Here is a 12675-nt window from a genome sequence, read left to right on the forward strand (position 1 = left end):
ATCAAACACTATAAATCTATATAGGTATGCATAACTATGTTATTCCCTGGAAATTTGTATGTCATGATTTGACCCTTCATAACAGGGTTATGCGGCCTGAAGGCGGGACTTAACTTTGGTTGGCCTACCAGGTAATTCATTGTAATCTACCCTTCCTTGTGGAACTGGAAAAACTACCTTATCAAACCGGGCCCCCTCAACCCAGAAACTGGGGAGTTGCATCCACTCCGGGCGCGATTGACGATACCCACACACTATCTGAGATATGTGGTTGCAGTCTATTATGTAGATAGCAACAGTACAGTGCTTTGATAAATATATCTGTCTGTAATATTTTTCTCAGGGATCTGATATTGTATGTATATATATATATATATATATATATATATATATATACTACTATAATTACCTTACTATTTTCATTATGTTTCCAAAATAACCATAACACTATAATTCTGTACTGGAAATACTGTATATCTGAATAACATAACTATAGCATATGATTGCTATAACTGTATATCTATCTGTATAATCTGAATGTATAATTTATCTATATAATCTATATAATCTGAGTGTTATGGTATTAGGAAACATGGCATTCTATAATTACGGTAATATACTAATCTGAATAAAATCTATAATACTTATCTGATAAATATCTATTTATATCTGTAGCTATATAATTTCTATATTAGGTAAGTATCTACTTAGGCCACACAAACATTAAAATTCATATTTTGTAAAACTAGGTAATAAACTGATATATATATATATATATATATATATATAGAATTTCTGATAACTTTGCTAAAACTCCTAGCATAACATATTTCCCTTACCTAGTTTCTGAGAAGCCCCTTTTTCAGTTTTTTGCCCCATACCCATAGGTTTCCTCACTCAACACCCTAAAAACCACATCTCCTAAAACAAAACATCAATATTTCTTTGTATAGTACATTTCTTATAATTTTGAAAAAGGAAAATACCAAATAAATTGCCTTCCCTGAGATTGGGATGAAATTCAAACCAGCCCCACCAACGATCCGCTCCAGCAGATTTGTAGACAACTTTCCCAGGAGCGTCGTGGTGGCCTCGAATCGTCGAACCGGAGAGAATCCAACCTGAAAACATAGAGAGAAGGGTGTTGGCCTTACAAGGTTTAATACTCCATTTTGATGCTAACAAACAAGTAGGACTTAACATGCTTCAGTTGAGTGTTGTGTTTTCTCAGGAATCCATATTGAAAGTACTCATGTAGCATGGATCAAAGTCTGATAGCATGGATCAAAGTCTGAAGACTATAAGAGTATGATGATCAAAGAAGATCAACGTGAGAGCTCAAAGTCTGAATTAATGAATAAATATCAAGAGGATTTAAAGAGATGAAAGATCAGATTATTCTGAGAGATCAGAGAAGAAAGTTTAGAGCAAAGAAGAATTTTTGAGCACTTAGGACAAGTTTGTAAGGACTTTAAGTTTATTCAAGTATGAAGTTTTCATTTTAAATCTCATTAGGCAAATAGACTTAGAGACCTTAAGATAATAACTTGGAGCATGTTTTCAAAGTTAAAACAAATTTATATTCCAAGTAACAATGAGAAAGAAATCAAAAAGTGACTAGAAAAGAAAATCATTCACTTGATAGACGACTGTTTGTTAATAGACAGATGACTGGCTAAATTAAAGGCTTAAAATTGAAACATAGAAGCCTAATAGACGACTGTCAGTGAAAAGTGAGAAGACTGTGTAGGTTTCACCAGACGACTGTCCACCTTCTATGTTACTGAAAGGCTTAAATTTACACATGGACAGACGACTGTTACCTCATATTCTAGTGACAGATGACTGCCACTCAAGGGACAGATGACTGCCACCTTTCTACCTATGATTTTTACTGTTATATTAAATGGACAGACAACTGTAAGGACTTCACAGTCGTCTGCCTCGCAGAATTTTTCTATTTTCCAACGGATATAATTTTTGAAATTCAAATATTTGGAAACTCAAATAAGTAATATATGGAAACAAGTCTGAGTATCCTTTGGGGAACAAGCAAGAAGGTTTTATACATCTATACTTACCCCTAAGACACATTGATTTCATCATCAAGATCATTAAGAACTCACATTCTCCTGTCATACTCTCTCTCATTCTGAATTTCTGAAAGTACTTCATATTGCTCTCATCCTTGCTCGAAATTAAGAGAAGTTTTTGCTAAATCTCTCACTATGTTTGATCATTGAGTTGCTGATTCTTTCATTGAAATATACCCATGGTGATAAGTTTCTAAGAGCTTCATTCTGAAATTCATATTCTGAATTTACTGAAGTGCATAAGTGTTTTAAATTTGCACTAATCAGCTCTTTAAGGAGCAAGTTCTTGTACGTATTATTTTTCTATCTTTGTAACAGGGTTTGTTGATGATTTGAGTATTAAATCATTGGACCAAACAAGGGGAGATTCTTTGGAGAAGGCGGGCTCTAGCCTTACCCAAGGATTACTTGTAATTGGTTTTCTTCTAGCTGATAAAGGAATGGTAATAGTGAATCCTTTTCCGGTTTGGCCAAGGGTGAGGAAGCAGGCTGCGTTGAAGCCGAACCTCGTAAAAATCCTTGTGTTCTTCTTTCTCTACTCTACTCTTTATTTTTTAAGGATATAATCTGTGTGGTTGCTTTAAATTTTAATTCTAAATGTTTGGTTGTTAAATAGACCGGAAGGTAATTCATTTTGGATAAATTAGCATTGATTGTAGAAACTGAAAGGGACTACGTTGGTTCATTATCCTTGACCCATTAATCTGAAAGTTTATTTAAAAACTAAACATTGGGAAGAAGAATAATTGTGATATAGGGCTTATACTGAGTGCAGCAAATTTTCACATATATTGTTACATAAATTGAGTGTTTAATCTTGCTGTGATTGTTTTTTTAAGATTTACAACTTAAAAGAACTAATCCTAAAGGGACAATTTTTAAAAAAAAAATCCAATTCACCCCCCCCTCTTGGGAAGCTATTCCTAATTTCCAAGGGGAAGGGGATGAACTGAGGAGAAAGAGAGAGAGTGTGTGTTTTGTGCATGAAATTCTAGCGAAAAATGAACTTTAGGCTATTTATACACTGGCCTTCATCGACAAGCCATGTCACTTCGTTGACGAGCTCAAGAAACAAGTTCGTCGATGAATGCCTACTCCTCATCGACGAAACTCATAACTTGGAAAACAACCTCTTGGTATCTTCTCGTCGACAAGACACGTCATCGTCAACGAGACTTTTATGTGTCTTTACATTCTCCCCTCCTTATAAAATTTCGTCCTCAAAATTTAATATCCGTGTTGAACACCATCTACTATTATTTGAAGAAAATTGTCTACTTATTTTATTACTTACCCTTACTTATGGCGGAGGAATACCATGGTTACAATCAAGGTTCTGGGAGATTACAAATATATTCAAAAAGAAAAATTCCCCCAAAACCAAAATACTACCTATCCTATAACCTAAATTACAACATAAATACCACTCTATATTGAACGAATTCTATCCTTATCTAAGCACACTGACCAACACTATAATTCATTAAACAAGTGTGGGTATTTTTTCTTAATTTCTTCTTCAAGCTCCCATGAAACTTCTTCAATTGCATGGTTTTTCTACAAGACTTTTACTAGCTGAATTTCTTTGGTGCGCAATTCTTGTGTCTTCCTGTCCAAGATCTATACTGGTGCTTCTTCATAAGCTAATGAGTCTTTAAGTTATATTTCTGCATAACTGATAATGTGGGATGGGTTTTAGACGTATTTCCTCAGCATGGGAACATGGAATACGACCCCACTTTCTCTAGCATCTCAAAAGGGCTAATAAACCAAGGGCTCAGCTTGCCCTTCTTCCCAAATCTCATAACCCCTCTCAGAGGAGCTACCTTCAAGAATACCCAATCCCCCACATCGAACTCTAATTCTCGACAGCGTGTGTCTGCGTAGCTTTTCTGCCGAATCTGTGTGGTCCTGATTCTTTCTTTAATCAGTCAGACCTTATCATACGCCTACTGTACTATCTCTAGACCTAAAACTCGCATCTCGCCTACTTCATCCTAGAAAAGAGGAGAATGACACCTTCTACCATACAATATTTTGTAAGGTGCCATGCCAATGCTAGCCTAATAATTGTTATTGTAAGCAAACTCAAATAGCAGCATAAATTGGGTCCAGCTACCCCCAAAATCTAATATACATGCCCGAAGCACATCTTCCAATGTATGGATTGTCCTCTCAGTCTGACCATCTGTTCGAGGGTGAAAATCAGTGCTGAATGCTAGCTGTGTACCCATATCCTTCTGAAAACTTTTCAAAAATCGTGAAGTAAATCGAGGATCTCGGTTTGAGACAATGGATACCGGTACACCATGGAATGGAACTATTTCCTAAACGTATATTTCTACCAATCTGTCCATGGAATAGTCAACTTTAATAGGGATGAAATATGTGGTCTTCGTCAGATGATCAACAATCGCCCAAATAGCATTCAATCTCTGTCGTACTGGTGGTAACCCAGTAATGAAATCCAAAGAGACGTGATCTCACTTCCACTCTGGAATAAAGAGTGGCTGTAACTGGCCTGCTGGTCTCTGGTGCTCATCCTTAAACTACTGGCACATCAAACACTGCTGTACAAATTCGACAATTTATTTTTTCATTCCACTTCACCAAAAGTACTCTCGCGGATCCCTATACATTTTAGTACCGTCGGGATGAACTATGTATAGTGATCTGTGAGCCTCTTCTAAGATCATTCTTTTAATATCATCATCTGCAAGAACACATAATCTAGTGCAAAACCTCAGAGCTCTATCATCAGAGATACTGAACTCCTCTCCCTGACCATCCTGTACTATGGCTGTTACCTTTGCTAATTATGCGTCATCAACCTAAGTGGCCTTAATTTTTTCATATAGTGTAGGCTGCACAACCAGGCTGGCAATAAACACCTGAGAATTATCCTCTACCAATTCTATACCAAGTCTCTCCAGATCCATTACAATCGGATGTTGAATCTCCATAGTTTCCAGTACTGGTCCCACTGATTTCCTGCTCAGAGCATCTGCTACCACATTCACTTTCCTTGGGTGGTAACTAATAGTTCAGTCATAATCTTTAATAAGTTTTAGCCATCTTCCTTGTCTCATATTTAGCTCTTTCTGGGTAAAGAAATATTTGAAGCTTTTGTGATCCGTGAAGATTTCACACTTCCCACCATATAGATAATGCCTCTAGATTTTTAAAGCATAAACTACCGCAACTAATTCTAAATCATGCACAAAGTAGTTTTTCTTATATTCCTTAAGTTGTCTAGAAGCATACGCGATAACCCCGTCGTGTTGCATCAACACACATCTAAGACCCTTCAATGACGTATCACTATATATCACAAACCTGTCTTCCCCTAATGGAATAGCTTGTATCGGAGCTGAAACCAACCGCAACTTTAACTCCTGAAAACTTTGCTCACAATCATCGGTCTAATTAAACTTCACATTTTTCCTCGTAAGTCGTGTTAATAGACCTGGCAAACTGGAGAAACCATCTACAAAGCATCAGTAATAGCTTGCCAATCCCAAAAAACTCCTGACCTCCTCGACATTTCCTGGCCTTTCCCAACTCACCACTGCCTCTATCTTACTCGGATCAACTGGCACACCTGCCTCAGAGATCACATGGCCTAGAAAAGAAATCTTCGTTAACCAGAACTCACATTTCTTGAATTTTGCGTACAATTTTCTTTCTCTTAATATCCACAACACCAGCCTCAAATGATGCTCATGCTCCTCAAAACTCCTCGAGTAGACCAATATATCATCAATGAATACAACCACAAACTGGTCCAAATACTAGTGGAACACCTGGTTCATTAAGTCAATAAATACTACTGGTGCGTTAGTTTACCCAAATGGCATCACTAGGAACTCATAATGCCTATATCTCGTTTGAAATGTTGTTTTCGAAATGTCTCCTTCACGAACTTTCACCTGATGATGTCCCGAGCACAGTTCAATTTTAGAATAAACCTGCTCCCATTGAGCCGATCAAACAAATCATCAATTCTAGGGAGAGGATATTTATTCTTGACTGTCAATTTATTTATCTCCTTATAATCGATACACAATCTCATGGTCCTGTCTTTCTTCTTCACGAATAGAACTGGTACTCCCCAGGGCGACACATTGGGTCTGATTAATCCTTTATCCAGCAACTCTTGTAACTGATTTTTCAATTCTTTTTGTTCAACCGGGGCCATACGATATGGTGCTTTAGATACCGGTGCTAATTTTTTCAATAGATCTATAGTAAATTCAATCTCTCAGTCTGGTGGTAAGTCAAGCAATTCATCTAGAAAAACATCTGGAAATTAACGCACAACTGAAATATCAGCTTGTTTTAGTTCTTCTTTTGGCAAATCATTTATATATGCATCAAACCCCTGGCAACCACCCTGTAACAGTCTCCTCACCTGAATAACTGACACAAGCTATGGTGAGGCACAGACACGTGAACCCACGAATATGTATTCTTGCTCACCCGGGGGTCTGAAAATCACTTATTTTTTATGGTAATCTATGTTGGTGTGATTAATTGCTAGCCAATCCATACCTAGAATTATATCAAACCCCTGCATGTCAGGACCACAAGATCATTTGGTAGTACTTTATCCCGAATGCTTACTGAAAAGTTTCGAAGCACCTTCCTACATCTTACCATAAAACCCGTCGGCGTACCCACAAACAACTCTACATCTAATAGCTGTGTCTCTACCCCAGTTACTCCGACATACCCTGCCGATATAAAGAAATGGGTGGCACCTGTAACAAAAAAAATAATAAGTTTATATTGTAAAGCAATAAGGGTACCTGTGACTATGTATCCAGCTATCTCAACGTCACCCGACATCAATGCATAGACCCTCGCCGGCGCAGTGTTCCTCTGTTGACCTCCACGAGGCACTTGATAACCACCCCGAACTAGTTTGGGAGTTGGTACATAATTCGACGACATCTGACATGTACAAGCTATATGACCAGGTCTCTTATAGCGGTAGCAAACATTCTTCCCCAACTAGCACTCACTTGGATGTCTCCATCCACACCTAGGGCAAGTGGTGTGAGGCAGTCCACCCTAAAATCCACTGTGCTCTACCATCTGCCTCTGACCCCTACCAGATCTACCTTTTCTCCAAGGGCCTTGGCTGGACCCCACATGAAAACTCGAGGGCGCGGTCCTCTTCTTCTACCTCTGTATCTCAGTCTCTCTTAGCAAACTCTCTTTTACTATTATGGCCCTGTCAACCAACTCTGAGAAGTCATATATCTTGAAAACTGCTACCTACTTATAAATATCTCACCTCAGATTTCTCTCGAACATTCTAGCTTTCTTAACTTCATCTGGAACAATATAGGGTCAAAAACGCAATAATTCGATAAATCTCGCCGCGTTTTGCTAGACTGTCATCGAACCCTAGGACCAGCTTAGAAACTCTTGTACCCTAACCTCTCTGACCAAGGCAGGACACTATATATCGAAGAAAATGTCCCAGAATCGAGCCCAGGTCACCAGCACTGGAATAGCCCTCTGCTCCTCTAATAATCTAATGGTTGTCCACCATCTCTTGACCTCCCTTGTTAGCTTGTACGTAGCATAAAGAACCCTCTGTTCATCGCTGCAATGAAGCACCATCAAAATCTTCTTTATCTCCTGTACCCAATTCTCTGCAACTTCAAGATCAACCACTCTTGAAAATGTTGGCGGGTTCATTTTCATAAATTTCTCTATCATACACCCCTGAGCTGGAGATAGACCTCCCTGCTCCCTGGAGCTCCAAGCATTCTCAGCCATAACTTACTGAGCCACACTACGTAGCACAACATCTGAATCCCCACCTACTACACCAGAAGGCCTAGCTCCATCATCCCCACTAGCGTGAGTGCTATTACCTCCTGGATCTATCCTACAATATTACCAAAATATTTTAAGTATCTGAATCCTACATTACTATACTAAAATACACCTAACCTCTCATTACTAATTTAAGGTCGAGTCCTATCGTATGAAATTAGAAATCATCGATAGTTTACTATGGTTTTTTTGAAATCGTCACTCTAGGAAAATCATGGAAACCAGCTCGAAACTCTACTTCCAAACCACCAAAAAAAAAAAAAAAACCCTAAATTCTCAACCTAATTCCCCAATATCACTTTCACTGATACTCTATTCAACTCTTCTTGAGGTTCCATTCCTAAATTTTGGTATTGTTTTCTATTGTAATTTAGGGTCAACAGAACCTAGCAACCTAGGCTCTGATACCAAACTGTAACGACCCAAAAATTACACTATTTAAAAAAAAAAATAAAAACACATAAACTACTCTGATATCCCTACTATAGCATCTCAAGCCTCAGATGGGCACTAAGGTATTCCTGTACATAATAGATATATCTATGCAGCGGAAAACATAAGTCTTACAACCATATATATATACTTACAATACCAGAATCCAGTGATATCAAACCATAGTTACATTTTTACATCTCTCACCAGTACCATATATCCCAAAACACAACGCTTTATACACACTTACCCTATAGGCAAGGCAATCAAGAGGTCACTCTATCTGCGAGCCTGATCTACGAGCCTAGCTGGCTTACTTGAAAAATATTAAAGTAATGGGTGAGACAACACTCAGTAAGTGGAAATATGTTATTACTAGTGTGTGGCAACTAAGTTGCATAACTACTTTAATAACATCTGAAATTGTATAAAATGGTAAATTTGTATAAAGTATATCATACATTCATCGTAATTTAAAATATAACTGTATCATCTGGTTTTCTACTTTTCATACTTCTAGTATCATACTATATTTATCAAACACTGTAAATCTGTATACGTATACATAACTGTGTTTTTCCCTAGAAATCTGTATGTCATGATTTGACCCCTCATGATAGGGTTGTGCGGCTTGTAAGCGAGACTTAACTCTAGCTGGCCTACCAGGTAAGTCATTGTACTCTACCCTTTCTCAGTCCGGCCAAACTACATACACTCCTAAGCATGGAACTAGAAAAACTACCTCGTCAAATCGGGCCCTTTCAACCTAGAAACTAGGGAGCTGCATCCACTCCGAGCACGATTGATGGTACCCACACACTATCTGAGATATGTGGTTGCACTCTATTCTGTAAATAGCAATGGTACCATGCTCTAATAACTGTATATGTCTGTAATATTTTTCTTAGGGATCTGATACTATATACACAACAAAAAAAAAGATTATTAGTGACGGATTTAAATCGTCACTAATACTCAAAAATCGTCACTAATAGTATTAGTGACGGTTCTACGATTATTAGTGACAGATTTATAGTAGTCGCTATACCAGTCGTTACTAATAATTATTAGTGACGAATATTCCAAACCGTCACTAATAGTAAAGTATTAGTGACGAATTAAAAACGTCACTAAAAACCTAAGCCCGTCACTATAGTTTCCACACTTGGTCGACTAAGAATCGTCACTAAAGCCATAGTATTAGTGACAGTTTCAAAATCGTCACTATTGCTCAATTATTAGTGATGGTCATGAAACCGTCACTAATGCTCTATTTCAAAATCGTCACTATTGCTCCATTATTAGTGATGGTCATGAAACCGTCACTAATGCTCTATTATTAGTGACGGTTTTAGAATCGTCACTATTGCTTTATTATTAGTGACGGTTTTAAAACTATCACTTTTACTCTATTAGTGACGATTGTTAAGCCGTCAGTGATGCTCTAGTATTAGTGACGGTTTAGAATCGTCACTATATTGCTCTGCAGAGCTATTATTAGTGACAGTTTGAATTCCTTCACTAAAACTTTTAAAAAGGAGTATTAGTGATGATTTTGAAACCGTCACTAATACTTAAATTGAATAATTATTAGTGAAGTTAATTTTTTTTCGAATTATTAATTTTTGTAAAAATCTGTAATTAAGTTACATTTTCTTATACATTCATAATAGCAATAAAATTCATAAATTATTAAAAATTCTAATTCAAATTAAATTACAAATATGTTATACAAATTCAAATTTAAATACAAATACATGATATAAATTCAAATTCAAATACATTTAATCTATTTAGATAACAAAGAAAGTTTTTAGCCACGTCAATAGTGCATGACATCGTCCTAACGTTGTCACAGTTGCATACCCTACAAATTAATTAATAAAGTTAAAAAAATTAGTATACACTTTTTGAAAAATTTTAGCAGCATTTCTCCTCTAAATATGACATTTTCCATAGAGATACTCCAAACCTATGTGTTTATGATCAATAGTTCACAATAATCCAACTAGTAATTAATTTTGCGAGTGCACAGGAGCTTCATATAATAAGCATTAAATAATGTAACGTGTTAATGCATCCAATAAAACACACACACACACACACACACACACACACACACACACATATATATATATATATATATATATATATATATATATATATAAGAATATAGTGGTTGAAACATAAATAATAGACTCCAACCAAAATTGGCATAACCACCAAGCAAGCAAGAAATCAATGAAAAATTATATCATGTAGTCCAAAATTGGTCTCATGAATTTTTCTTTCCTTTTCTTAAAATTTTCAACAAATTTTCTACAGCATGCCATCGATAAATAGAACATTTCCCGAACCTGAAAGTCACAAAAGCATGCAATTCACAATATTTTTGCATCATATAGATGTCATTTAGATTAAGACGTACATGCAACAACCTAAAAGTATCTACCAGCAGGTAATACACATCATTGCATCAGCTAGGGTATGTGTGGCATTCCAATCAAGCATGCAGTCCTAATGTCCACTACCAGCATGCAGTTCACAAGATATGCCAATCCAAGCATGCAGTCCAGAAGTTAAATCATGTATTAAACTGAAATTATATATATACCCATCTCTAGCTGCAATGAGGTTATGGATGACAGAGAACGATGAAGCCGTGGATGCTGGTGGTTGCATCAATGATTCTTTATCTAGTTTACCCAGAGTTTCTTTTCAAAATTGAATTGAAATGTGATAAGCCTGCCCATGTAGACAAAATGAATTTTAGCCTTTCATCCGATAGGTTGTCGCTTATAGTTAAGGTATGATTTAAATATAAATTTTATTTCTCTTGAATCTTGCCTTGTGGATGCAATGACTATAAGAAGAACATCAAGATTCAAGAAAAATAAAATTAATATTTAAATCATACCTTAACTATAAGCGACAACCTATCAGATGAAAGGCTAAAATTCATTTTGTCTACATGGGCAGGCTTATCGCATTTCAAATCAATTTTGAAAAGAAACTCCAGGTAAACTAGATAAAGCCCCTCCATTCATTGTATAAACACTGCAAATGATATGCCCACTATCAAAAATAGAAGTTATCAAAAGTAGACCTTAAAGTTAATTAACAAACCCTTCTCAATGACGGAAAAATCTAAGGAAAAACCTACATAATTATAAATCCAATGTAAAAAATAAATATACTTTATAAAATTGTAAAGTTCATATTACTTTCAAGTTTTATGATACAACTCCCAATTATTCCTATATTGTTCATATTACCTTGAAGTTTGGAGTATTGGACTCTGAACGTGAAGTCTAACCTCCTCCTTAGTAATACTATTTCTTTTGCACAAAGTGCTTTTTGTGGGAGAGAGGCAGATTGTGTATATTATTTTTAGTAAACATTTAAGTGGTAGGATGTTCGTCATACAGAGAAAAAGGGCATTGTGTTCAGATTAGATTTTCTTATTTTGAGAAGGCGTGTGATTGAGCTAGTTGTGAGTTCTTCGATAGAGCACATTTGAGGAACGGGTCAGGTGTTACGTAGAGGAATTAGACAGGGGGATGTTTATCTAATGCTTTTGTGAACCACCAATATGGATTGGAAACATATAAATGCATGTCCATTCTAAATTACCTAACTCTACATTGCCTTATTTATTACGATTTCTAAGATTCACTCATCCTTTCAAAAATATTTTAACATTAAACGACTAAGCCTATCTTTTCTTTTTGTTTGGTCAAATTTTAATGCAATTTCAGCAATATGCCATCTGTAAATTGGACTTTTTCCCATATAACCTGCACCTGATAGGTTCAAATAGAGCATTTATAAGAAGTTGAAGGCACACGAGAACCTATATCCACTGCCAGCATGCAATACACATCAACTGCATCCGCCATGCAGGAGGCATTCTAGACTACCATGCAATCATGTAGTATATTCATGATAGTAATTAATACATGCCAACCATATCTTAAATTTGGAATATAAATAGCAGAGAAGATGCTTAAGTTTCAATTTGTTGGACGAGGATAAGATAAGGCAGTGTAATCATGGGGAAGGGGAGAATGAAGTGGAATTGAACTTGTAAGTTAATGGGTATTTCTGAAAATGTGACATGTTTGAACTTCGCTTATGTAAAATGTCTGTTTTTGTTAACTCATGATATGCTATGGTCATTTGGCAGCCACTCAGGTGGGACAATTCATGAAGTTTGAAGAAACATCTGAAACATTTTCGAGAGATGGTGGGATGACAATTGCAGGGTCAGTTCTTGTCCCTCAGTTGCCAAAATTACTTG

This window comes from Malania oleifera, chromosome 2 (genome assembly GCF_029873635.1).
Source record: "Malania oleifera isolate guangnan ecotype guangnan chromosome 2, ASM2987363v1, whole genome shotgun sequence".
Classification (NCBI taxonomy): Eukaryota; Viridiplantae; Streptophyta; class Magnoliopsida; order Santalales; family Ximeniaceae; genus Malania; species Malania oleifera.